Raw genomic sequence first — 26,615 nt, forward strand, 5'->3', positions numbered from 1 at the left:
CCACACATCATGCTGTCTGGGATTGTGAAATTGGAACGATACCCACCCGCACCAAGTGTTTATTGCTAGATTTCACCTGCAATCTAGTGCGTGCAATCATCAAACAACAACATGAATAAAACTTAGACAGCACTCAGTCATGGGGGAGAATGCAGTGTGACGTACTGATGGACCGAACAGTGGTAGCAGTCCCTTCCATTCAGTCCCATAGCAATGTGACATGACAGGTTCTGTGTACTCATCATTTGCTACAATTCGTGCATGATGCATTTCCATCCTTGGCTGACTGCAAACTGAGCTTAGCAGTGGTGCATTTCCAATGAGGATTTACCCCTGTGTTTTACCCAAAAGGCTCCGACTTTTCTGTTTCCATCTACAGTACGCAGGCTGACACCCGTGCATGGCTCCGGCGGACCAGCTCTAACTTAGGACCAAAGCCAGGCCACTGGTACTTTAACTGGCATTGACATCACAATGGCTAACTGTGAACTTTCACACCTTCTCACAAAGCAACAGTCTTGAATGATACGGAAGTTGTTGCTTCTGCTCACTGCAAGTCTTGAGTGTCACACTCCTGATGGAAACACAGTAACACTAGAGGCAACATGAACATAAAACGATGGTGTGGGGGTAAGTCTAACTGGAAAAGCATCACAAATGTACTCCCCCTCCCCCCCAGAATATTTCTGAAAGCCTTGAAGATCAACAAATATAAAAGTGCCGTGCAACTGTATAGTCTGTTTATATGTGTTGTTATTGCAGTGAAAATGTATGGCATATGGAAATACAAAGATCCCAGAAAGAAAATTGACGTTGAAAATACATATTTTAGATGTCTTTTCCAGACGTTGACGTCAGGCGCATTTTAGGTGCTGAATGAAAGTTGAAGATATTTTTCCGGATGTTGAAAATACATACTTTTTGGACGTTGAAATCAGGTGCATTTTAGGTGCTAAATGAAATATGTAATTTACAGACATTGAAAATACATATTTTTCTGTCATTGATTTTATGGCCAAATTTCAACTGCACTTACAGTACCAGTCAAATGTTTAGGCATTCAAGGGTTTTCCTTTATTTATACTATTTTCTACATTATAGAATAATAATGAAGACATCAAAATGATGAAATAACACATATGGAATTATGTAGTAACCAGAAAAGTGTTTAACAAATCAAAATATATTTTATATTTGAAATTCTTCAAAGTAGCCACCCTTTGCCTTGATGACAGCTTTGCACACTCTTGGCATCCCTTCAACCAGCTTCACCTAGAATGCTTTTCCAACAGTCTTGAAGGAGTTCCCACATATGCTGAGCACTTGTTATTTGCTTTTACTTCACTCTGCGGTCCAACTCATCCCAAACCATCTCAATTGGGTTGAGGTTGGGTGATTTGTGGAGGCCAGGTCATCTGATGCAGCACTCCATCACTCTCCTTGGTCAAATAGCCCTTACACAGCCTGGAGGTGTGTTGGGTTATTGTCCTGTTGTAAAACAAATGATAGTCCCACTAAGCGAAAACCAAATGGGATGGTCTATCGCTGCAGAATGCTGTGGTAGCCATGCTGGTTAAGTGTGCCTTGAATTCTAAATAAATCACTGACAGTGTCACCAGCAAAGCACCCCCACACCATCACAGCTCCTCCATGCTTTACCGTGGGAACCACACATGCGAAGATCATCCGTTCACCTACTCTGCATCTCACAAAGACACGGCGGTTGGAATCAAAAATCTTAAATTTGGACTTATCAGACCAAAGGACAGATTTCCACCTCTCGAATATCTATTGCTCGTGTTTCTTGGCCGAAGCAAGTCTCTTCTTATTATTGGTGTCCTTAAGTAGTGTTTCTTTGCAGCAATTCGACCACAAAGGCCTGATTCACACAGTCTCCTTTGAACAGTTGATGTTGTGTCTGTTACTTGAACTTTGTAAAGCATTTATTTGGGCTGCAATTTCTGAGGCTGGTAACTCTAAGGAACTTATCGTCTGTAGCAGAGGTAACTCTGGGTCTTCCTTTCCTGTGACGGTCCTCATGAGAGCCAGTTTCATCATAGCGCTTGATGGTTTTTGCGACTGCACTTGAAGAAACTTTTAAAGTTCTTCTAAACCGAACATAGACCTCTGTAATTGGTTCAGATTTGGTCCAGTTCAAACCAAAAATCTACTTCCTTGGACTTCGAAATCAAGGCCAGTCCGAACAGGACCAAATTATTAGTAGTATAAAGAGACATCCAAAAGTTGTCGCTATCGATAAGTGCTTAGCGGGATGGGTCCCAACCGCACACTCAGGGAGCCAATGTGCACTCATAATCTGTCTTGGGTTTATATACAGTGGCAAGAAATAGTATGTGAACCCTTTGAAAATACCTGGATTTCTGCATAAATTCCAGGGTGGGAAAAGTATGTGAACCCTTGGATTTAATAACTGGTTGACCCTACATTGGCAGCAATAACCTCAACCAAACGTTTTCTGTAGTTGCGGATTAGACTTGCACAATGGTCAGGAGGAATTGTGGATCATTCCTCTTTATACAACTATTTCAGTTCAGCAATATTCTTGGGATGTCTGGTGTGAACTGCTCTCTTGAGGTCATGCCACAGCATTTTAAATTGGGTTGAGGTCAGGACTCAGACTGGGCCACTCCAGAAGGCACATTTTCGTTGTTGATTTACTTCTGTGTTTTGGGTTGTCGTCCTGTTGCATCACACAACTTCTGTTGAGCTTCTATTGGCGGACAGATAGTCTAACATTCTCCTGCAAAATGTCTTGATAAACTTGGGAATTAGTTTTTCAATCAATGATAGCAAGCTGTCCAAGATCTGAGGCAGCAAAGCAGCCCCAAACCATGATGCTCCCTCCACCATACTTTACAGTTGGGATGAGGTTTTGATGTTGGTGTGCTGTGCCGTTTTTTTCTTCACACATAGTGTTGTGTGTTCCTTCCAAACAACTCAACTTTAGTTTCATCTGTCCACAGAATATGTTGCCAGTAACCCCGTGGAACATCCAGGTGCACTTTGGCAAACTTCAGACTTGCAGCAATGTTTTTTTGGACAGCAGTGGCTTCTTCCGTGGTGTCCTCCCATGATCACCATTCTTGTTTAGTGTTTTAGATATCGTAGACTCGTCAACAGAGATGTTAGCATGTTCCAGAGATTTCTGTTAGTCTTTAGTTGATACTCTAGGATTCTTCTTTACCTCATTGAGCATTCTGCGCTGTGCTCTTGCAGTCATCTTTGCAGGATGGCCACTCCTAGGGAGAGTAACAACAGTGCTGAACTTTCTCCATTTATAGACAATTTGTCCTACCGTGGACTGATGAACGTCAAGGCTGTTAGAGATGCTTTTGTAACACTTTACAGCTTTATGCAGGTCAACAACTCTTCATCTTAGGTCTTCTGCGATCTCTTTTGTTCGAGGCATGGTTCACATCAGGCAATGCTTCTTGTGAATAGCAAACTCACTTGAGTTATTTTTTTTATACGGCAAGGCAGCTCTAACCAAAATCTCCAATCACGTCTCATTGATTGGACTCCAGGTTTGCAGACTCCTGAGTCTTTTGGAGAAGTCATTAGCCTAGGCGGTCACATACTTTTTCCAACTTACACTGTGAATGTTTAAATGATGTATTCAACATAGACAAGAAAAATACAATAATTTGTGTGTTATTAGTTTAAGCACACTATGTTTGTCTATGGTTGATGAAGATCAGATCAAATTTGATGACAAATTTATGCAGAAAGCCAGGTAATTCCAAAGGGTTCACATACTTTTTCTTGCCACTGTATGGGTTTCAGTAAAGCAGTGTCAGGAAGGGATGGAGAGAAAGCTTAGGGGTTCTGGTGGGGGGACCCTGCCAAGCACTACCTGCTTTAGTTGCCAGGCTTTTCTTTTTGTGTTAAGACAAACTATCAGTCTGCTCTAGAATTCCCCTGTTTACGTTCCCATGGCGGTGTCTTTTCCTCAGGAGGGTGATGGGGTCACTGAATGGGGAAAGGAAGACTGTTTTGATGTGTCTATGTCATGTCATCCTCTCCGGGGTTCGGCAACAACCGTATGCATCCGGGTTTTCAGGGGAAATGGAAAGAGAGCCTGTGATGCAAATTCCACTTTTGGAAGTTAACAAAGTGACAACATAACTCCTCCTCCACATTTTACTGGATTGGTACAATAGTGCAGAAGAGAACCTCGCCCAATAGTTTTTTTTTTTAATTCTCATCCGGACCAGAAAGAAAGAAACACCGCTCAGGCATTTCTTTTACGCCTGCTACGTTAGGTTAATGTCAGGTAAACATGGGTGAAGTCAGTGAAGTCCAGACGCAACCACCCTCCCACCTTCCCCTCCCAAGCGTCTTTTATAGTGGTCCGCTATCCACACAATAGGCCTGGCTACACTCAGAAACACTGTATGTCTAGCCGTGCTGCAGTAAGGAAACAATGGATCTAAAATTACATTTCCAATGTGAGCTTCACATCTACCCAACTATCACAATTACTAGTCATGAATTAAAATAACAATCAGCAGTTTCTCTCTCCCCCCTATGTATTACCTGACAGCGACTGTTATATAATACCCACTCTGCAATGCACGGGCACAGAAATAGCTCGCTAAGCTGATAAAGTTTTTCTTCTGATATATCCGCTTACCCCATGATATTGGCAGGCTCAGGTAACCAACTGTTAACAAAGGGATGGAGGAGGAGGCAATAACAGACCAGGGAGCGGGGGAATGTAAATTTAGTCACATATTTATTACATAAATATATAGTAAAATAGACCAGCGACAATTACCATAAAAATATCTTCCTTTAAAATCCTGACCATAAACAAAGGTTTGAAAAATATCACATACTGACGTTTACAAACACGCTGATTGTCTGGACCTGTCATAAGCAGCCCACCACAAAAACCTGACATCACACCACCCACTGGATTCTTGGAGGAAGAGGGGGGGTTCAGATGCTAGGGCGAGAAGGGGGAATGGGACGAGGGTAAAGGTTCAGAAGGAAGGGGGTGGGAAACCCTGCAGTAGCTACATATGAGGACACCGAGGTGTATTTTATTTTATTTATTTTTTAAATGTGGAACTCAGTTGGGGTCTCAACTTACTGATGAATTAGAATAGTACCATTTCAAAACGTTGTTGTGCATTAGCAGTTTCCTCTTGTTATATGTAGCTCACTGTCAGTCAATCAATTAGCCCATGTCAATTACCAATATTTAGATTGGTAAATTAGGGTAGTTAGTCTAGCCAGCTATCTAAGCTTGTCTGACCTCTAGGGGGCCCCCATTTCAGATCTCAGATATCATATTAACATGGCATAAGTCATGGCAAAATGTGGGGGTGGGGGGAGGGCCTGGAAGTGCCTGAGACACTCCAGGACCAGGGTTGCCTACTCCTGGTCACTGGTTATGCTGGCAGACCAGCATGGTCAAGCTGGCAGACAAGCCTTCGTTGTGTTTTTGCTGGTGATCAGCATATTTTGTTTTTATGCTGGTGACCAGTCTTCATTGTGGAGTTGCTTGTGACCTGCCTTCGTTGTGTTTTTGCTGGTGATCAGCCTTTGTTGTGTTTTCACTGTTGACCACACTGTAAAAACCATAACTTCTTTCTACAGTAACTTACTGGCAGCTAGTTACCTGGTTTAACAGTGCATTACTGTAAAAAAATGAATGTACTGTTAAACCAAGTTTCTTTGGAATTTACAGTAACATACTGTAACTTTTTGCACAGTAACATACAGGTACCTGGCTGCCAGTAAGTTACCATAAAAACAACTTGGCTTTTTTTACAGTGTACTTTTAGTTCATGGTTTTTGCAGCTTTTTATCCATTAGCCAATCGGCATTTCTCAACGTGTTTAAAGGACGTGAATGCTGGTATTTACAACTTCACAACTGGAAAATGTTCACTTCCCACTTGGTTACAAACACAACATTACTTTCACAGTACTTTGAAATGTAGGTGGGGGCAATGTGCAAGTGAGGGCTCATTAGCATATTTGTGGGCATGGTCTAAAATGTTGTATTTGTCCCAAACAATTGAAGGAAGTGTTGTACCAGTTTAAGTGATTTTATTGTAATGTTGTTGGAGGTTGAGCACCTCATTTGTCCACTCCCAGTTCTGTAGTATTTGCAAGAGCTTGTGACAATCAAGAGCTGCATTGTTAAGAGGTGACTGTGCATGTTCCAATAACATAATGGCAGTTGGTTACTGGGAAGTTCATGTTCAATAACATACTGTCAGTTTGTGTCAAGTAGTTATTGTAAAATTCACAGTAACTGATCTCTGGCACAACCAAGAGGCTGAGGCAAGTTTAGGCTGGGTCTCAAAGACTGTGTATTAGTTGTCAGCTAATGTTATAAGCTTTCTTGTAATCAGTGAAGGTACTGTGAACTTCTGGCAGCTAGTAAGTCACTGTGCTTTTACAATAACATCTTACTGGCAGTTAAGGCTGGCAGTTAGTTTCTAACAGTTACTGGCTATTTCGTTCATGTGAATTTGACAACTTTCTGACTGCTGGTTGCCAATTAGGTAATACAAAATTCACAACAACTTCCAGGCAACTAACTTCCATTAAGTTACTGTGAAATGCACAGTAACCTCTTAACAGTGCAGCTCTTTAATGTCACATGCTCTTTACAAAGATTCCAGAACTGACAGTGTTAAAAGAGGTGCTCAACCTTTGACAACATAACCATCATCCAATTAAAGTGGTAAAACACTTCTACTGACGGTTGGCACAAATACATGTATTTTAGTTCACACACACAAATATGCAAATGAGCCCCACCAGTACATTGCCACCACCTGGATTTCAAAGTGCAGCGATGATTGTACCTTATATTCAAAATATTGGGTAGAAAAATGTGATATTATACTAGATAATCTGCACATGTCCCCTAAAAAGGAAACAACAAGTACCATGTGAGTATGACCTTTTTGTACCCCAGGGAACAACACTGTAGCCTAACCGTATCCTAATTTTGAGAGTTTGTGGTTATACAATGCCTTTGGAAAGTATTGAGACCTATTGACCTTTTCCACATTTTGTTACGTTACAACCTTATTCTAAAATGGATGAAATAAACATAAAAACTCAGCAATCTATACCTCGTTATGACAAAGCGAAAACAGGTTTTTAGAAATTATTGCAAATGTATTAAAAACGAAAAACAGATACCTTATTTACATAAGTATTCAGACCCTTTGTAAATTGAGCTCAGGTGCATCCTGTTTCCATTGATCATTCTTATGATGTTTCTACAACTTGGAGTCCACCTGTGGTAAATTCAATTGATTGGACATGATTTGGTACCATCCCTACACTGAAGCATGGTGGTGGCAGCATCATGCTGTGGGGCTGTTTTTCAGCGGCAGGGACTGGAAGACTAGTCAGCATTGAGGCAAAGACGAACGGAGCAAAGTACAGAGAGATCCTTGATTAAAACCTGCTCCAGAGCACTTAGGACCTCCGACTGGGGCAGGACAATAACCCTAAGCACACAGCCAAGACAATACAGGAGTAGCTTCGGGACAAGTCTCTGAAATGTCTTTGAGTGGCCCAGCCAGAGCCCGGACTTGAACCCGATCGAACATCTCTGGAGAGACCTGAAAATGGCTGTGCAGCAACGCTCCCCATCCAACCTGACAGAGCTTGAGATGAATGGTAGAAACTCCCCAAATACAGGTGTGCCAAGTTTGTAGCGTCATACCAAAGAAGACTTGAGGCTGTAATCGCTGCCATAGGTGCATCAACAAAGTATTGAGTAAAGGGTTTGAGTATTTATGTAAATGCGATATTTCATATTTTTTTGTTGTTGAGTAAATTAGCAAACATGTTTAACCTGTTTTTGCTTTGAAATAATGGGGTATCGTTGTCGATTGATAAGGGGGGATATTATTTAATACATTTTAGAGTAAGGCTGTAACCTAACAAAATGTGGAAAAAGTGAAGGGGTCTGAATACTTTCCTAAGGCTCTGTATGTTCTTGGTAATAAAGGTGTACCTTGTGGCACTGCTGAAACATTAATGCACTTCAGCCCAAAAGCTTACAAGTTTAAATCCCCAAAGCAATTATGCACACTTTACATCAAGTGTCCCTGAGCACTGCTATTTTTAAGTTTGTGTTGTCAGATTATCTGACAATGATTGACCTGATTCTGGGATAACTTTTAGCAAAGTGCAGAAATGTATTCTTGCCATTAAAATCTATGGCCAATCTCTGTCATGCCCACAGACCTGGCAGTGTAGCAGGAAATTCAGGTCATTAGCAACCAGTTCAAATCCAAGTGTGGTATAGTCTCAGGTAACCAGCATTCAGCAGCATACTGTCCTTTTAAAGCAATAACGCCTTAATTCAGCTGTAAAACATCTGTAACTTGTTGTCGTTTAGCATACTCTCATTGAAACCAGTAGACTGTAGTGTACTGTAAAATTACAGGAACTGTTTAACAGTGTAGCATTTTCATTGTATGAAAGGAAAACATGGTGGCGAGGGAAAGAACAGGATGGTTCTTCACAACCATCACAGCAGTAAAGAACCCTTCCTGATATGCCTGTATGCTTTGGTCCAGCATTGTCCAGCTGGCCAAGCTGGTCTGCTAAACCACGCCCATAATAATCATATTTCCCAGCATGCTCTATCGCAGTTTTATTTTTTACAATTGTTTGTTTCAATATCTGTGTTTTTGCATGTACATTGATTTATTAATCAATTAACTACACAAAGATAAATAACGTTTTCTAAACTAATCCAATCTGTTAGTTGGATTTATTGCACCCGTTACTAAAATGGTTGTTCCAGTTTAGATGGTTTATTTGTCTTTCCAAACCAGGCGGTTTGAATGCAGGTTGTGGGTGAATGAGATAGAGAATTGTTGGCTATCCCCCCCTCAGACTGGATTCCAGTTAAGCAATAAGGCAGGAGGGGGTGTGGTATATGGCCAGTATACCACAGCTAAGGGCTGTTCTTATATAAGCATGATGCCATATACCACACACTCTCAAGGTGCCTTATTATTATTATAATAAACTGGTTACCAACCTAATAGGACAGTAAAAATAAATGTTTTGTCATACCTGTGGTATACAGTCTGATATACCACTGCTGTAAGCCAATCAGCATTCAGACCTCGACCCACCCAGTTTATAATAGGAATGAGACATCACCTTGCAGGCCAGCATAATGTGATTTGACGCAGGTTTTGTGGGTGACCAGCATATGCTGGTACGTTGGTGACCAGTTTCCAAAACACAGATAATGCTGGTCACCAGCAACAACACAGAGAAGGCTAGTCACCAGCCTATGCAGTTTTTTTCAGCAGGGTACTGTGTGCTCTCTGGCCACCACCAGTTACGGCAGTCTCAGATTAAGACTACAGCCTTGATAGATTTACATGTACTGCTGGCTGAAGGTTTTGAATTCTGTTTTATCTAACAATAAACACAAATATAATGAGAAGTTAGCTAACGGACTGGTTAAAAAACTTTTTTGAAGAAAAAAACAATTATCAATAAAAACATATCCATAAAAACAACATCAAGAGACACAAAAATGACTCGAACCAGAGAAAATACAATCCAACCCAGCCATATCGAGGCTTGCCTCTGCGTCTTTCCATTGGTCAAATTTGGTAAGATTAAAACCCAATAGATTTGAATCAGGTGTCATGTCGAAGTGCACCGTTCATGACCTTTTCAAATAAAATTGGCACATGGGGCCTTTCTCTGGATAGAACAGTGGACTGCAAAAGTGCAGGTGATAGACATCAACACAAAGAGATCACACACACCTGTACAGCAAAACATCGCCCAGAGTGTAGTCCCTATTCCAGGACTGGAGAACAGTGGAGATGGTAAGAAAGGCAGTTTGACATGGACCCTTCTGTCAAGACCAGCTACTGTAGACTGGATTGAGTAGTGGGTATTTGTGAACTATGGAACTCAATTAGACCCATCTGTTTCTGTGTGGAACTTCTCTGTGGGAACATTTGATCCCTTTTGCGGCAATATCTTCACTATCTTAACAGAGTATATATCTGGCTGTCCATACAATAAAAGGCTATAGTAGAGTATTGGTCGATTGGATTGAGGTTTGATCTGTGCTAGGAGGGTACATGTCAGAGCAGTGCCATGAAAAGATGACAGGAGACACATGGGAAGAGGAGGGGTTTAAGGAAAGCACCCTTTGAGGCCTCACATTCAAACCTGAGCAGTCCCGACCGATCAAACCCGTTTTCAACCTGACAAACTTTGCATATGCATTCATACATATGGTGTGTTAATTCTCTAAATATTTTTTTTTCATTAATAGTGTACATTCCTTGCTGTCTAGGCATAACATTTCTGATGCGCACCTTTTACAAAAAATATCTCCACAATTTTACAAATTTCAATAGACACATAGGATGTCCAAGCAGCATAAAGCCGACCAACCAACTATAATCACCTGCCTTCAAAAGCTCCTGAAGGCACTACCTAATAGTGCTAATAACTAATTGGAAAAATATGTGAAAAATTTGGCCTAGTAAGTAACAGACTCAATACATCACAATCGGACGAATCGCCAGAGCAATTGCTTTACTCCCATTCAAAGATCTTCACACGTTCTAACTTGCCCAGCTGTCCATGCCTGAGACAGTGAGCAGGCCACAGTGCAGGTCAATGTGCCATAGAAGGGTCGTAGTGCTTTTTAATGACTACAGTCATGTGCTCACTCTTACTCAACTTACTACTGTACACAAGCACATCTAGAGGATGGCTTACCGACGCCTAACAGTCACGACTTTGAACAGTCCAAGCACTTCACAACACAAAATATAGTCGCACAGAGCTGCGTGACCTACCTCTTTCTCTATATCACGCATACACACACACGCATGGACGCAGGCGCGCACACACACACTAACTCCCTTGTCCCTCTTATTGTTGGCAGGATTAACATGGCAATCTGGTGATTTCATTAGATCCCTCCGATCTCTGAACTCAAAAAATAGTTTTTCTGTTGCATCAGAATTGCCTCCATGGGGGTGTTTGCTCTAGTCATTTCTACTTCTCTGTGACGATATCCTCCTAATGTTATTCTTAGGAGACCGAAGCTGGAAAAATCAAGCAAACATACATATAGGCCTATCTTTCCCCCAAGAGCCCAACTCTATTGTCTGCATTTTTTCAAAGAAAACCAATCTACACAAATCATCGATCTCTACATAAAATACTGCAGTACAGTTTCACATGGGAGCAATACAAAACACAATCAATAAGGCAGCCGTTTCAAAACCTGCAATGCCAAGAACAAGAGAACCCAGGACAGAGGTAACACTATCAACAGTCTGGTTTCCATTTGCAAGCATAAAAGTCCATCCAGTTGAGCCCCTTTTTAAAAAGCATTCCTACCAGCTCGCATTCTGCACTTGTGAGTTACAACCCCCCTCACCCACCCCCGAACGGTTCCCAAGCCTTTTGGGCAGCAGGTAGCCTAGCGGTCAGGGTATTGGAACAGTAACCGAAAGGTTGCTAGTTCAGAATCCCTGAGCCGAAAAGGTGAAAAATCTGTTGATCTTCCCTTGAGGAAGGCACTTAACCCTAATTGCTTCAGGGTCACCGTCAATAATCTCTGATCCCTGGCTGCGACCACACTCTTCGACGGTGCCTCAGGGGGAGTTGAGAAATGCAAGAAAAACAAAAACATTTCCACACTCATCCAGGTTACCCACTTGTACATGGTGAAAAAAAGGACAAATATAAGCACCCCTATTTGACCTCTTGAACACGTTAATGGTTACATTCTTCAAGGGAAATAAAAATGTGAGCCTATGACAAGGCTGTTTTACAGAAATCTGTCTCGTACTGCGGCCTCAAAAGATGCTTCGGGAGTTGGGGAGACCAAAGCGGGTCAGTGGATGCTCAACACAGCACACACATACAAACCGACGAAGACGGACACACACACATACACCACAAACAAATTTGAGCCATACCAAGCTTCCAATGCATCACTAAGTATTGGCATTAAGCACACCTAAATAGAACACGTCTGTGGACAGAGGTGCAAAGCTTTTCCTCTGATGGTGAATTGCTGCCATATTGGATGGAAGCCATGCAAGTGGACCGTTCGCTAACTGTGCGGGGAAGCTGAGTATTGCTGCTTGCACTGTAGCTGTAAAAGGGGGAAAGCGCATAGCCTGGAATATTAAACAGGAATACACTGTCCGTGATTGTTACAATCTGTTTTGTACACTGTATGCGTGTCTGTGTGTAGTAAGCAACGGTGAGGCGTGATTACTTCTGGACCGTAGGGTATAATTATTTTTGTCTGCGGGCAAGGAACTGGCCCAAATACAGAAAAGTCCTGCGTGAGTCAGTGTTTATCACCAAACACACGCACGTACATTCACCCACCGACACACACACACACATACACACCGAAGCAGACAGACATTATAAATACAGGCAGACAGAGACGGAAAGACAGATATACTCAGAAACCAACACACGCGGGCAGAAGTACCCTCTCATTTAAAACAAAGCTATGAGGATGCGGTGCAGTTTCTTCGTACGAGGAAGGGTAAAGGGGGAAAGAACTGGGAGAACCAACGAGAGGGAGTGCAAACAGTACATAGCATAACATTCTCCATCCATAGGGCAACAAATATGAGCTAACAATTGTGGTTCATCTAAGGTCTATCATCATTTATCTAGAAAATGTTTTTTTTTTGTTTTGTTTTTTTACCTGAGAGAATACTTCAATAGCTTTCTTACCCAGTCCGGAGAAACAAGGTGTGTGTCTGTGAGTGTGCATGTTTAGAGTAGGTGTTCTAGCCAACACTCTCATGGGTCATGCATATTCACATTGCCTCACAGTAAATCGCCTAATAGGGTCTGACAAGACTAGTTAAACTACCGCACCACTCGCTCACATAACGCACTTCATTCAAAACATTTGTAAAAAAAAATATATGTTGTCAACTGCTATGGCTTTGAGGATACAGCGACACTGATATAACGGTTCAACTAATTCTAAGTAATAGTTAAAATGTTGCAAGCGCTATTTGGTCATTATCGGGTGCAATCAGTATGTTTCAACGCGTTACACTGACACAATCATGAACTGTTTTTATATTATTATATTCTCCGGGAAAGACTCTCGAATTGAGGCTACTGAAAGTGCGTCTCAACTACGTACATGCTGCTATGTCAGTATACAGCGGGTTAAAGCTGTCCTGTTAATGTGTGGCAACTTGGTTTGTTCAACGATTGTGCATCAGTGCATTCGCTCGTGTCTCTGAGTGGTCTGGCCTTTGACCTCCATGAGGAGAGGTGAGAGATCATCCGGCCATTGCACAAGTTACTCGCATCTCTCCCACGTACGTCGCTCGACACCCACTGAGCGCCATGACGTCTTGAATGACATTCCTTTGGCCGCTAGATTAAATATTTGAAAGCTCATCTATGCCAGCGTTTTTTCTTTCTTATCCACTTGTCTTTCTAAAAGAACTCTACAAAAATGTAGGGACTCCTCTGAGGCTGCGTGGGCCTTGTTAGGTAGCACCAAGTCGATCTGCTGAACCATGAGAGCGTTGCAACATGTAGACAAATACTGTAACACAGATACACACATCACACACACTGATTCTGGAGCAGTTTACAACAGCACAACCTTTCTATGACAGTACCCTTCCAACACTTGGCCTTTTGTCATTTCAACAAGTAGACTTGCTGGACCCCAGGGATCAGCCGGTGAGCTGGGTTATGGTTGAAGAACAGAGCCTTGGAGTATCCCGTCAACCCTGGGCCCCACTCATTTGACAGCCCTGACCCTCAGCCTGCAACAGAGTAGCAAGGGCCTTTGTACCCAGATCAAATAAGGACCCATGGGATTCATGTAGTTGATTTGGGTCAGGGGAATCCGGACAAGGTTGAAACTGCTTTAATTTAAACATGACTGCCAGTCTGCCTCGCCAGTAAAGGGAGCACGCTTTTGAAGGGGTTGTAACGGATTTGCATAGACATCTTGAGTTCCTTTTTTTGTTTTCACAAAACTACATTTTGACATATGTAGAGCAAACACAGCCCCCCTGCAAAAAAATGTAACATCACAGACTTCCTCCTCCCTCTCCCCATGTTTCAGTCTGTTGGACTGAACCATGCTATGACTGCTGATGAAAGGACAGGGATGTTGGAGGATTTCATTAAATGGGCTATCCCAAGTTAAGATGTAGCGGGCAGTAGCCAGGCAAGCTGTGGTTTAGGCGTAGCATTTATTTTGGGAATATTGGCTGATTTCTCTTTTAGCGAAGTCTTGCCATCCCCCCTCCCCTTCTAAACGGCAATATCCATTACACCTCCACATACTCTGTCTACTGTGGCTGTTACCCACTCCCGTCGTTAACCTGGAGAGACCAGTCTGTTGGTGGACACACACTGTATAGCCTTGACTGTATAGCGCTTAGAGTTGTGGCCAGGACATAATGTAGCGATGGCTAGCTATCTCTTTGCAAAGAATAGGAGGCACAGGGATGCTTAATGTCACGGGGTCACTTCTGAATACGGATCGACATGCGCGTGTGAGAGTACACACACAAGCACCCAGATGTACAGTATGAAGCGTTAATATACATAGCACCCCCCCCCTGCTTATTTTACAAGATGGTGGGACGCAGGTGCCGGCAAGTTGGTGCTCAAGCCTCAACATCCAGTTTGTGAGTGTTGCATATGTTTTTACATATACTGGTTTTTCATATTTCATTTTTTTGTATTTACATCCTTGGTTGTGGCCAAAATAAAACAAAAAATAATGAAAAAGAAAAGTATTTACAGAAAAAACATACTGTTTATATTGCACGTTGCAGATGGGCAATATTCTCAGTTTGTTTCCGTGTAACGTCTATGTGACACCACTGTCCATTCTGCTGGTGAGCGGAAGTGAGGTTGTGTGTACCGGGCTCAGATCTAGCCCCATCCTATCAGCTACATTCAATACCATAGAGCACTCAGCCATTACAAAAGACACCCCCCCCCCCCCTCAAGCTCTGGGCAGTTCACATTTGACTTCACTATCTATGGTCGTGGATACACCTGGGAGGGGCCAACTGCCAGCAATCCATTTCAGCACCTGTTGATGATGCGAGACTTTACTTACGTTGGGTCCACAATCTTCCAAGAACCAATTTAATAGGTAGCGAGCGCCAAGGCTTGTGGTTGAGTCTTTTTGTAATCGCTACAGATGCGTACACGTCACAAGCACATATATACATATTTTTTTAAATGCATATTTTTTTAAATGCATTTACGCACTTCCACATGTGCCTGTGAATCATCACTCCTCCCAAGTTCCTTTTTGAGTTTTGTGTTGTGTGAGGTATGAGAAGATTGTGTTTCAGTTTCGGTTGCATTATTTTTCCTGCTTGTGAATTTTTTTTCTTCAAAGTCTTCTTTCATAAAAAAGCAAACATTATATTTATATATATAAAGAATCCTCCTGTTTTTTGTTTGTGGTAAATTCCTCCTGAAAAGGGACGGACAATCAGACAGATGCACAGACAACAGAACAGTTGGCTTATCAACACAAACTATAGGTGATGGAAAATGTCTACGTTACGCTGCAGGCGTGGTCAAAAAGTGACTACGGCTGTTCTTTTTTCTCTCTTTTACGTAAAGCAGTTTAAGCGTAAAAAAAAACTACATAAACATCACACAAAAAAAAAAACGTTGAGATACAATGACGGGAAAAAGATCTCCAAGCGTTCGACTTTTGTTCAGGAGTCTTTTTAAAGTCATATATTCCTCATTTCACTTTTCTGGGTACATAATCTTTATCATCATATATGTCTTTCTCAATAAAAATTCAACTCAGAAGGTAAAAGCAGCATTTCAACCAACCATTTCACACACACACACACACACACCCAATCGGCTCACAGGAACTAAGGACCTTGTTTTTTCTGTCACTTCGTTCTTTGTCAACGAAGCTTGGAGTTTCATACCCGCATCCATTGAATGGCGCTTCTGTTTCTGTTGCCGATCGTCTCCATGTGAAAGTTGGTGTCTCTCCTTTATGGAGAGCCGAAGGTGGGGATTCGCTGCCTCAATGAGGGATCATCTCCCCGTCCTCTGACCACGGGCGACGGTCCCCCTCCAACCCACGCCATACGAAGGACGGAAGGAAGGGCTGATGCCACCACCTTCTTTCTGTCCCGCTCCCTTACGCTCTCTCCTTCACTCGCTCCCATTGCTGCTTTGCCGTTCACATTCATTCGGTAACGCCGCTCTAAGTGAGCGATTATGGCCAGCCTTGTCTCACAAGGGAGAGGCATGGATTCAGTTTGGTGTACATTTTTCAGACCTACTGTTGGCCTCCTACATTGAGTGGGTGAATGGGTGGTTGGGCAGGGGAAGGAGTATGTACTGGGGCTGGATCTGGGTAGACTTGGAGACCAATGCTGAGAGGAGAGTGTATGAGTGACAAACAGACCCCGGACCATCCCTCCCTCACCCAGGGACGTCTCCAGCCCAGAGTGGATGAGGGTTGGGGAGGAGGGCTGTTGGTTTAATACTGAAAATGTGACATGGTTAGTTGGGAGCCCTGTTCCAGTGGCCTATGTTATACAGAGTCGGCCAGGACTCTCAGGGGAGGGGGCATGCCTGACAGAGGACTTGAAGCTAGGTTTGAGGATTAGGGGTTGTATAGTTGCTGATGAGAGTGGGGAGGGTGGAGAGAGGGGTTGGAACTACTGCAGTAGTGTGAGGGGGCTCTGGCGGCTCCACTAGAGTGCTCTGAAGTCTGGTAACAGTCGATTTCGGGTTGATTCCACCTACGGCGGTTGAGGTTGCTGCAGTTAGGCTTGGCCATCTGCTATGAGTATCCGCCATCCTGGTCCCACTCAACGCTCGGCTCCATGTCCTCATGCGTTCCTCTACATGCTCCCGGAATGCTGAAACGCATCCATCCATTCATCCCTCCCGCCACCTCGTTCAGTCGTTCACAAACTACTGCTTAGCGTTCAATGAAAATTGGTTGTCTCTTTGAACTTTTTTTTGTTCCCTCAACAGTGCTAAACCCGCCCATCTACGGCTTGTTAACCTTGGGGTTCTCCGCTTGCTCGCGGTGTATCGCTTCTCCAGCCAATCCTCTTCCAGGGCAACAGCTGGACTGTACATGCAATTTCCTCCGTTGTGTGATTTATTGGCTTCTGTTTCAACTGAAAAAAAAAATCAAAATAGGGACTCCAAATTTGAATAGTGACACTTGGTCCCACATAACAAAAAAGAGAAAAGCCGAACGTAAATGGTTACCATCCCCCGTTCCCCCGGAAAAGAGGAGAGAAGTCAGTGAAACCAATGAGGTCCCCATAGGGAAGGGCAGGCCCTCCTGTCTTCAGTGGTATTTCATTTCAACTGAGTGGTAGTACTGAGATTGTGTGTTTGAGGGATTCGTCTTAATGTATGTGTGCTTATGAGTTTCCACCCATGCACATATGTGTGTTTGTTGAGTATCCTTAAGAGTGTGTGTGTGTGTGTGTGTAGATGGGTGGGTGAGGAGGCTGGGGGCTGCTGCCCTGTGTCCAGAGGTGAGGTAGAGCCTGTCGGCACAGGAGCGATGGCGGCGCCCCAGCCTTGAAGGTGTGCCCACTTTGAGGTAAATGGCAGACGTCATTGACCTTGCCCTTTCTCAGTGACTGCTACCCTAACAACTGAGTATGGAAGCTTGGAGGGGCCAATACTGAGCTGAGTCACACAGGCGCAGACTCAGACTAACTTACCCTGCAGGTCAGGGCTACATCACTGCAATGTGTACAGTCAACATGGCGTTTGAGTTTCTGAGGTGAGGATGTGTGTGTATGTGAGAGACATGAGTTGCCTGCCTTGTTCACTGCTATTCAGACATAGTGTGGGAGTCTATATGGATGCTGTTCAGTCTCCAGCCATTGAGTCTACTTGCCAGTGATTTAACTCTCTCTCTCTCTCTCTCTCTCTCTCTCTCTCTCTCTCTCTCATCCTATTCCTCCCCTCTTCTCTTTCACTCGTACTCCTCTGAGAACTCTCCCCGTCAGTGGGCCCCCTTCCATCTTCCCCTCTTTCCTTCACTGCGATGACTTTCCTTGGAGAGAGAAGGGCTCAATTGTCATTCATAAGAGGGTCTACTGCTGGCACCAGCAGCACAGGAAATGACAAGGCACGTCTGCCCAGTGTGTGTGTGTGAGTCACAGGAACCGGCCAAATGACAGAACTGAAGGTAGATACGGAGCCATGGTCTGTAGTTTTACACATTTCAGACAATTAAAGGAGACTTATAAACATAGCACCTGACTTGTTTCAAACATGATCACGCTCATGGCTCAGTTGCGTTGGGAGATGATAGTAGGTACTGGTAGCTTTGCTCTACGGTAGGCGCTATATGGCACACGCTCAGGACCTCTGCTTGTGTGTGACAGTGTCACCTGAATTATTGTTTTACACTAATTCTGAGACTGAAATTAGCGGACCAGTTTAAAACATGGTTGCCATAATTTCAAACCGGTGCAAAGCTGTGAAGACCACCATCTAGTGGCGAGTGACAAATGAGGTGCTGCCGATAAGGCTCTGGGAAGGGACCCAGAGTGTGTGTGCATGTGCGTGCGCGCCTTGGCAAAGGGATGCAACTCCCACTGGATAAGACTGCTCAGACAGGGAGGGCCGCCAAACTGATTCCCCAAAACAGGTACGAAGAGGTGGTTGGTTAAAAGCAAAAATCATTGTTTGTTTGACCTCTGCTGCTGGTGTGTGGTTGTTGCCTGCTGTTTGTTGTTTACCACGTAAATGTCGGAGATACACAAGTCCTGCCAAAACCCTCCCCCGCTCCAGAAAAACAGCCATTCCTTCCCAAGTCGCCACCCTACTATTTGGCAGCGGGGGGGCGCCACTCACACTTCCTGGTCCTCGAAGACCTCCAGGAAGAGCGGGGGAAAAGTTCAGTTGGGCACTCCACCTTCATGTGGAGGAAGCGGCTGGCGTGGCACGCCCCGATCATACGCAGGTCCGTCACCTTCATCAGCAGCTTGGGCCAGAAGTGGGGAATGTTGTGTTTGCGGTAGTTGATGTAGTGTTCAAACGCCAGCAGGTAGGTCTCCTGGCACTTCTCGATCTTGTCACTGCTCGTGAGGCCCGAGCGGTCTGAGACCGAAGGGGAGGAAGAGGGTGAGAGGGAGAGAGGGAGGGAGAAAAAGGTGTGTGTCAGTAAACAGAGAAGGTAAAATTTCACCGAGCCTGTCATGGGGAAAGGAGGACAAAAAGAAAACATTTTTTTGTTTGTTACATACATACATTTGACATACTACCTTCATTGTACTTTTATATACAACATGATTGGACTCCCAATCACGGCCAGATGTGATACAGCCTGGATTCGAACCAGGGACTGTAGTGACATCTCTTGCACTGAGATGCAGTGCCTTAGACCATAGATGCCACCTTTCCAACACGTCAGTTTGTCAAATTCCTGCCCTGCTAGAGCTGTCCCGGTCAACTGTAAGTGCTGTTATTGTGAAGTGGAAATGTCTAGGAGCGACAACGGCTCAGCCGCAAAGTGGTAATCCACACAAGCTCACAGAACAGGACCACTGAGTGCTGAAGCAAGTAGAGCATAAAAATGGTCTATTCTAGGTTTCAACACTCACTCCCGAGTTTCAAATTGCCTTTGGAAGCAACGTCAGCACAATAACTATTCCTCGGGAGCTTATTGAAATGGGTTTCCATTGCAGCCGCACACAAGCCTAAGATGTGCAATGCCAAGCGTCGTCTGGAGTGGTGTAAAGTTTGCCGCCATTGGACTAGAGCAGTGGAAATGCGTTCTCTGGAGTGATGAATCAAGCTTCACTATCTGGCAGTCCGACGGAAGAATCTGGGTTTGGCGGATGCCAGGAGAACCCGAATGAATAGTGCTAACTGTAAAGTTTGGTGGAGGAGGAATAATGATCTGGGGCTGTTTTTCATGGTTTGGGCTAAGCCCCTTAGTTCCAGTGAAGGGAAATCTTAACGCTACAGCATACAATGACATTCTAGACGATTCAGGGCTTCCAATTTTGTGGCAACAGTTTGTTGAAGGCCATTTCCTGTTTCAGCATGACAATGCCTCCGATGAAATGGTTGGTCATGATCGGTGTGGAAGAATTTGACTGGCTTGCACAGAGCCCTGACCTCAACCCCATCGAATACCTTTGGGATGAATTGGAACGCCAACTGCATGCCAGGCCTAATAGCCCAACATCAGTGTCCGACCTCACTAATGCTCTTGCGGCTGAATGGAAGCAAGTTCCCGCAGCAATGTTCCAACGTCTAGGGGAAATCCAGAAGAGTGGAGGCTGTTATAGCAGCAAATGGGGGACTGACTCCATATTAATGCCCATGATTTTAAAATGAGATTTTCGACGAGTAGGTATCCACATACTTTCGGCCACATAGTGTATGTCAATGGATAGATGGACGGCTAGATGCAACAATTTAAAATATTTTATTGAGTTACAGTTCATATAAGGAAATCAGTCAATTTGAAATAAATTCATTCCCTAATCTATGGATTTCACAAGGTTTGGCAGGGGCACAGCCATTCGGAATGAGTTTTTCCCTACAAAAGGACTTTTACAGACAAATACTTCTCAGACACAGATCTGGGGAAGGGTACCAAAGCATTTCTGCAGCATGGAAAGATCCCAAGAACACAGTGGCCTCCATTATTTTTAAATGGAAGAAGTTTGGAACCACCAAGACTCTTCCTAGAGCTGGCCGCCCGGCCAAACTGAGAAATCAGAGGAGAGGGGCCTTGGTCAGGTAGGTGACCAAGAACCCGATGGTCACTCTGGCAGTGCTCCAAAGTTCCTCTGTGGGATGGGAGAACATTCCAGAAGGACAACCGTCTCTGCGGCACTCCACCAAGCAGGCCTTTATGGTAGAGTGCCAGATGGAAGAAACTCCTCAGTAAAAGGCACTGCTTGGAGTTTGCCAAAAGGCACCTAAGGACTCTCAGACCATGAGAAACAAGATTCTCTGGTCTGATGAAACCAAGATTGAACTCATTGACCTAAATGCCAAGCATTACAACTGGAGGAAACCTGACAACATCCCTGCGATGGCAGCACCATGCTGGGGGATGTATTTCAGTGGCATGGACTGGGAGACTAGTCGGGATCAAGGGAAAGATGAACCGTGCAAAGTACAGAGAGCTCCTTGATGAAAACCTGCCCCGGTGCGCTACTGTGCAAGAGGACAAGTACATTGGTGTCTAGTTTGAGAAACAGACGCCTCACAAGTCCTGTAATGTAAAAATGGTCTTTTTAACGATCCAATATGTAATATGGTACACTTATCACAATTCGGTTTTAGCCGAGTTACCTTCATCTAATAGTACAGCATCTTTGACTTATTCTTACGTTATCGTTCGTTCAGAGCCACACAAAGTGCCTAGGTGGTAGGGGATGGATTTGGAACGCGTCCTGAATCCTCTCTGACCTGAATGACCTCAATTGACCTCTGTCCACTGACCCTTGACCCGGTCCTCACCTGAGCTCATGAGCAGCACAGCCTGCAGCAGCGCCACCTCCGTGTCGTCCAGATTGAACTGCGCCAGGCTCTTGCCCAGGTCGAAGATGGCGTCCGACACCACGCCCAAGCCGCCGTTCTTCAGCTGCTCCCGCTTGACCGCCATCTCGCCGCTCAGGGTCAGCGTCTCGCTCTCTGCGTCGTAGCGCACGGCGGCGCGCAGCGACATGATCTCCATACAGCAGCCTTTCAATAGGATGATCTGGTCCTCACAAGGCAGCTAGAGGGAGGAGGGAAAAGGAGGAGAGTAATAGTAAGAGTTTATTGGTTGCTCGCCGTCATAGACTGAATTTAGATCAATAGACCAATTTACAATCAGACTTTTATCAAATAATAAGATCCTAAAAAAACACCATCATTCTAATACAATCCTATATGGAAAATACAATACAATAATTCTACAACGACCAGTATTCGGAGTGGCAGGTTTAAAAACAACAACAGTTCGAATTTTGAGTTCTTTGGTAGACTTCTCAAAATCCACTGGGCTATGTGGTGTGTGTGTGCATTGATCAGTTTGGTGAGGAATGGGATAGGAAAGATCTGCTAGCATCCTGTTTGTGCTATTGGAGTTTTCAGGCCAAGGAAGGGAGGGCGAGAGAGACTGTTACTGAATGTAAACAAAGTGAACTTTAAAGGCACTCTTCCATCCTTCGATTGGAATTTCAAAGTATAGTTACGTAAGCCTACATACTTCCCAAATGTAGTGCTGTAGGCTTTGTGTGTAGAGTTCCAAGTCTGTATATAACATTCTGTTATATCAGCTGCACTCTATGACTGAATCCCCAAATCCCCCACCATTCCCCTCGGCCCTCTATTTGCGCGAGTCTCAGCCATATGCACAAGTGTCAAATACTTCAGCTATCCAAGTCATAAACAGTTCTCTCTGCTACCGCACGGCAAGTGATACCGATAAGTCTGGAACCAACAGGACCCTGAACAGCTTCTACCCCCAAGCCAAAAGACTGCTAAATAGTTAACCAAATAGCTACCCGGACTATCTGCATTGACCCTTTTTGCGCTAACTCTGTTGACTCATCACGTACGCTTCTGCTACTGCTTATTATCTATCCTAGGCTTGAGGCCCTGAGTCTGAACCCCGCCCTGTGCAATTGGGTCCTGGACTTCCTGACGGGCTGCCCCCAGGTGGTGAAGGTAGGAAACAACATCTCCACTTCGCTGAGCACTTGTTGGCTGCTGATCCTGCTAATGACCATAGTAATCATACTGTCATTAGTAGCAACAACACTGCAGCAATGACAGAATCTATACCTAATTAAGTCAACACCAAACACAATGCAGGCTTATTATTGAGGAGAGACTCAGAGACTCAGGTCAACAGGATTCAATTCAAACACACAAACAAAGACACAAGGCAATATTAAGAACTGATAGAAGGAAGACCGACACATCCCGGCACACACACACCCCACTGCATACACACACACACACACACGTAGGGCCTTACCCCCGAGAACATGGGAAGTTTTTTGGCAAAGTCGACGACGCGGGTGATGGCAGGGGTGATAATCTTGGTGAACTCACTGAAGGCCTCCAGGTCCACCTTGTCTCCGTCCGACGTGGGGGCCACGGGAGACTGACCTATGTCCTCTGGCTAGGGGACAGGACAGGGGACACATGGACACAACACATGTCAACAGATAGCCAGCAGCTGTGGTCAGGATCACGGGTCAAGAGACTTGAGTTAAGTCCTTTGTTATTCCATGAGAGTTAATTCACTTGTTCGCTGGTAAGATGACACATTTAAGCACATCCGACAAAAGTACGGAATTAGACATAGTAGATACATTACAATGACTGAATCGTTTTATAAACATTTTTATGTAAGGGTTGACATCATTAAGGAAGATCAGATCATGTGTAGTAAACAACTCCTCAGTGTGCAAAAAGAGAATACACATAGAGATGCATAGCACATGGTCAAATTCGGTATCAGCGGTTGGTTTACATGCACGACTAGCAGATGGGATTCTATGGACCTATGGACTCGGGCTCCCGAGTGGCACAGCAGTCTAAGGCACTGCATCTCAGTGCTTGAAGCAGCACTACAGACACTCTGCTTCGAATCCAGGCTGTATCACAGCCGGCTGTGATTGGGAGTCACATTACATTACATTTAAGTCATTTAGCAGACGCTCTTATCACATTGGTCCAGCGTTGTCCGGGTTTGCCGGTCTAGGACGTCATTGTAAATAAGAATTTGTTCTTAACTGACTTGCCTAGTTAAATAAATAAAAGGCACATCAGACTCAAACTCTTAATGTTGGTCCAGACAATTTCATTGGGAGTTGAGAAAGGGCTGAAAAGTAACATAACAAAAGGCATTATAGGTGGGATGGGCTGAGGGAAACTGAGGGTTGGGATGTGGAACTGGAGACAAGTGGGAGTGGAGTTGCCTGGAGGGGAGTAGAATGCTGGTCAAATATGAACGCTTTTAAGAAAGTACGTTTGAATGACACTGAGGGTTGACACTGCGCTGTTACATCCCATGCCTGTTTGCCTGAGGCTGATGCTGCGCAGGTGCTTGCAAGGGTGTATACCTGCATACACACACACACACACACTCGCTTTAAAACGCAAACGCACACATGTCAATAGTGTCACACATGTACTCAAATGCATGGAGTTGGCCTTGCTGATGAGTTTTTTCTTGATGCCTTTTGTTTTTGCATTGTTTTCCTTTTTTCTCTTTTGTTAATTTTGTTGTTTGTTGGCACATTGGGTGGGTGGTTGTTTTGGTTGGGTTGGAGGGGGACAGCGACTTGGGGGGAGGGGGGGTGGAGATGGGGAGGGAGTGGCGGGGGAGGTTTTTCGACTATGGGGGGGGGGGGGTCTTGGATGGTCTTGGTCAGGAGTGAGATGCAGTGGACTGGACCTTCATTTGGTCGGGTGACTTTGATTCCAAGTGGATGAAGGCAGCCTACAGCTTGTAAATAGGAATTTGTTGTGGAGATGCTGAATGTGCTAAATGTGTTGATGTTAATTAACGGTCAATTACCGTGAGGCCGGCAGTTATTTGCTTGACAATCCCCGGCTGAGAAAATGTCATGACCACCACAGCCCTATATCCCTAGTTTCCATTTTTATTTTACCTTTATTTAACTATGCAAGTCGGTTAAGAACAAATTCAATGACGGCCTAGGAACAGTGGGTTAACTGCCTTGTTCAGGGGTAAAACGGCAGATTTTTACCTTGTCAGCTCAGGGATTTGATCTTGCAACCTTACGGTTACTAGGCCAACACTCTAACCACTAGGCTACCCCATTTTGCCCGGACTAGCCTTGTCAGGATACCCCGTGGTAGTACTGGTAGGTCTACTGATCTGATGTGCTATTCATGGGCCAGGTGGCTCTGGGCACACAGCGGCAGGAAGTTGTAGCTAGGGATTAGGCCTAGCAGGTGCTGAGCTATGAGCTGGGCACTTCACTCACTCACAGCATGGCTGACACTAAGCCTTGGCAAGAAGTAGGGTGCTTTATTAGCAACCTGCCCCATGAACGGGTGATCTACCTGGGAGGAAGATGAGAGGAAATGGGGGTGATCCTGGTGGGGGTTTCCGAGGCTCACTGTGAATGGCAGATGTGGTAAGAATTGCAAGGCAACTGTGTTCAAGTGGTGTGGTATGAGGAGGAGGAAATGGGACGTGTGGTCTGAACACACAAAAACATACACACACACTTTCAATATTTTCTCACACTTTCTGTTTTTCTGTCAGGAATTTTAATTGTCTGTATTGTCTACTGGTTGAATGTTTGAAGTCTTGAATCGTGGTTGTTTGTAATGTCTTGTTAATTGGTGTTGGACCCCAGAAAGATTAGCTAGCTTTATGGCGTCAGCTAATGGGGCTCACTCACTCACTCTCACACACACATGATACAATACCGCTCTCATATACCCACATGTGCACACCAGTGTAAGGCCCCAATTCACCCAGAACGGCTCTAAATAGAGAGAATCATCCATACCACAGAATGTTCACCCGCAAAGCCACATTCAATTTGCCCTAACCATTACGAGGTGTGTGAAAAAACTGACAACCCAAAATCAAACTTTGGATTTGAGAAAGCTGCAACTTATACCAGCCAATATAGAAAATAACGCCTTTCAACTGGTGCCAGAAGAAACCCATGAGTTCCTTTTAAAACTTCTATAAATACCTTAACCAATGTAACCTTTAAAACATATAGAAACCTTAGTGTATAGCCTAGACTAGAGACCTTATAGACAATTTAGGCTTGTACTTGTGTGCGTGACAGGGGCTGTAGCAATGATTTTACTGTGGGGAGTTGTAAGTAAATGCTGATTGCCAGTCGAGATGATGGACGGCACTCAACGTAAATGCTAATGGGACTATTTAGTGTAATTATTAAGTGCAGAAGCCCAATTTATCACAAATGAGCCTAAAATTGACAGCCAGCCAGCAAAATTGAGAACCAAACAAACACTTAGGGAACCAGCCAGCCAGTCAATCAGAAGCTGGCAACATTATTAGCCCTAGTGGGGGCGAGACGAACGTTGGTCGTCCTTGAAGGGTCTGGAAAAGTCATAGGTCAGAGTTTGGTGCCCCCGCTGGCATTGAATATAATAAAGGCTTATACATACAGGCGAGGTCAAAGTGATTTGCAATAGACAATTTTAAACCATTCAGAAAGTATTCATACCCCTAAACTTTTCCACATTTTGTTGTGTTACAGCCTGAATTTAAAATGGATTACATTTAGATTTTTTCCCACTGGCCTACACACAATACCCCATAATTTGAAAGTGGAATTATGTTTTAGAATTTTTTACTAATGAATTAAAAATGAAAATAATTATTCAACCCCTTTAATTATGGCAAGTCTAAATAAGTTCAGGAGTAAACTTTGCTTAACAAGTCACATTGAATATCCCTTTGAGCATGGTGACGTTATTAATTACACTTGGGATGATGTATCAATAGACAACAAAAAAAGTCACTACAAATATAGACGTCCTTCTTAACTCAGTTGCCGGTGAGGAAGGAAATTGCTC

General features: G+C 44.1%; 1 pseudogene; it reads right to left on the reverse strand.

The window, feature by feature from the left end:
* Window positions 1-4,746: 4,746 nt before the first annotated feature.
* Window positions 4,747-26,615, reverse strand: part of LOC135523992 (thyroid hormone receptor alpha-like) — a 57,171-nt pseudogene continuing 35,302 nt past the window's right edge.

Source organism: Oncorhynchus masou, chromosome 31, assembly GCF_036934945.1.
Source record: "Oncorhynchus masou masou isolate Uvic2021 chromosome 31, UVic_Omas_1.1, whole genome shotgun sequence".
Taxonomy (NCBI): Eukaryota; Metazoa; Chordata; class Actinopteri; order Salmoniformes; family Salmonidae; genus Oncorhynchus; species Oncorhynchus masou.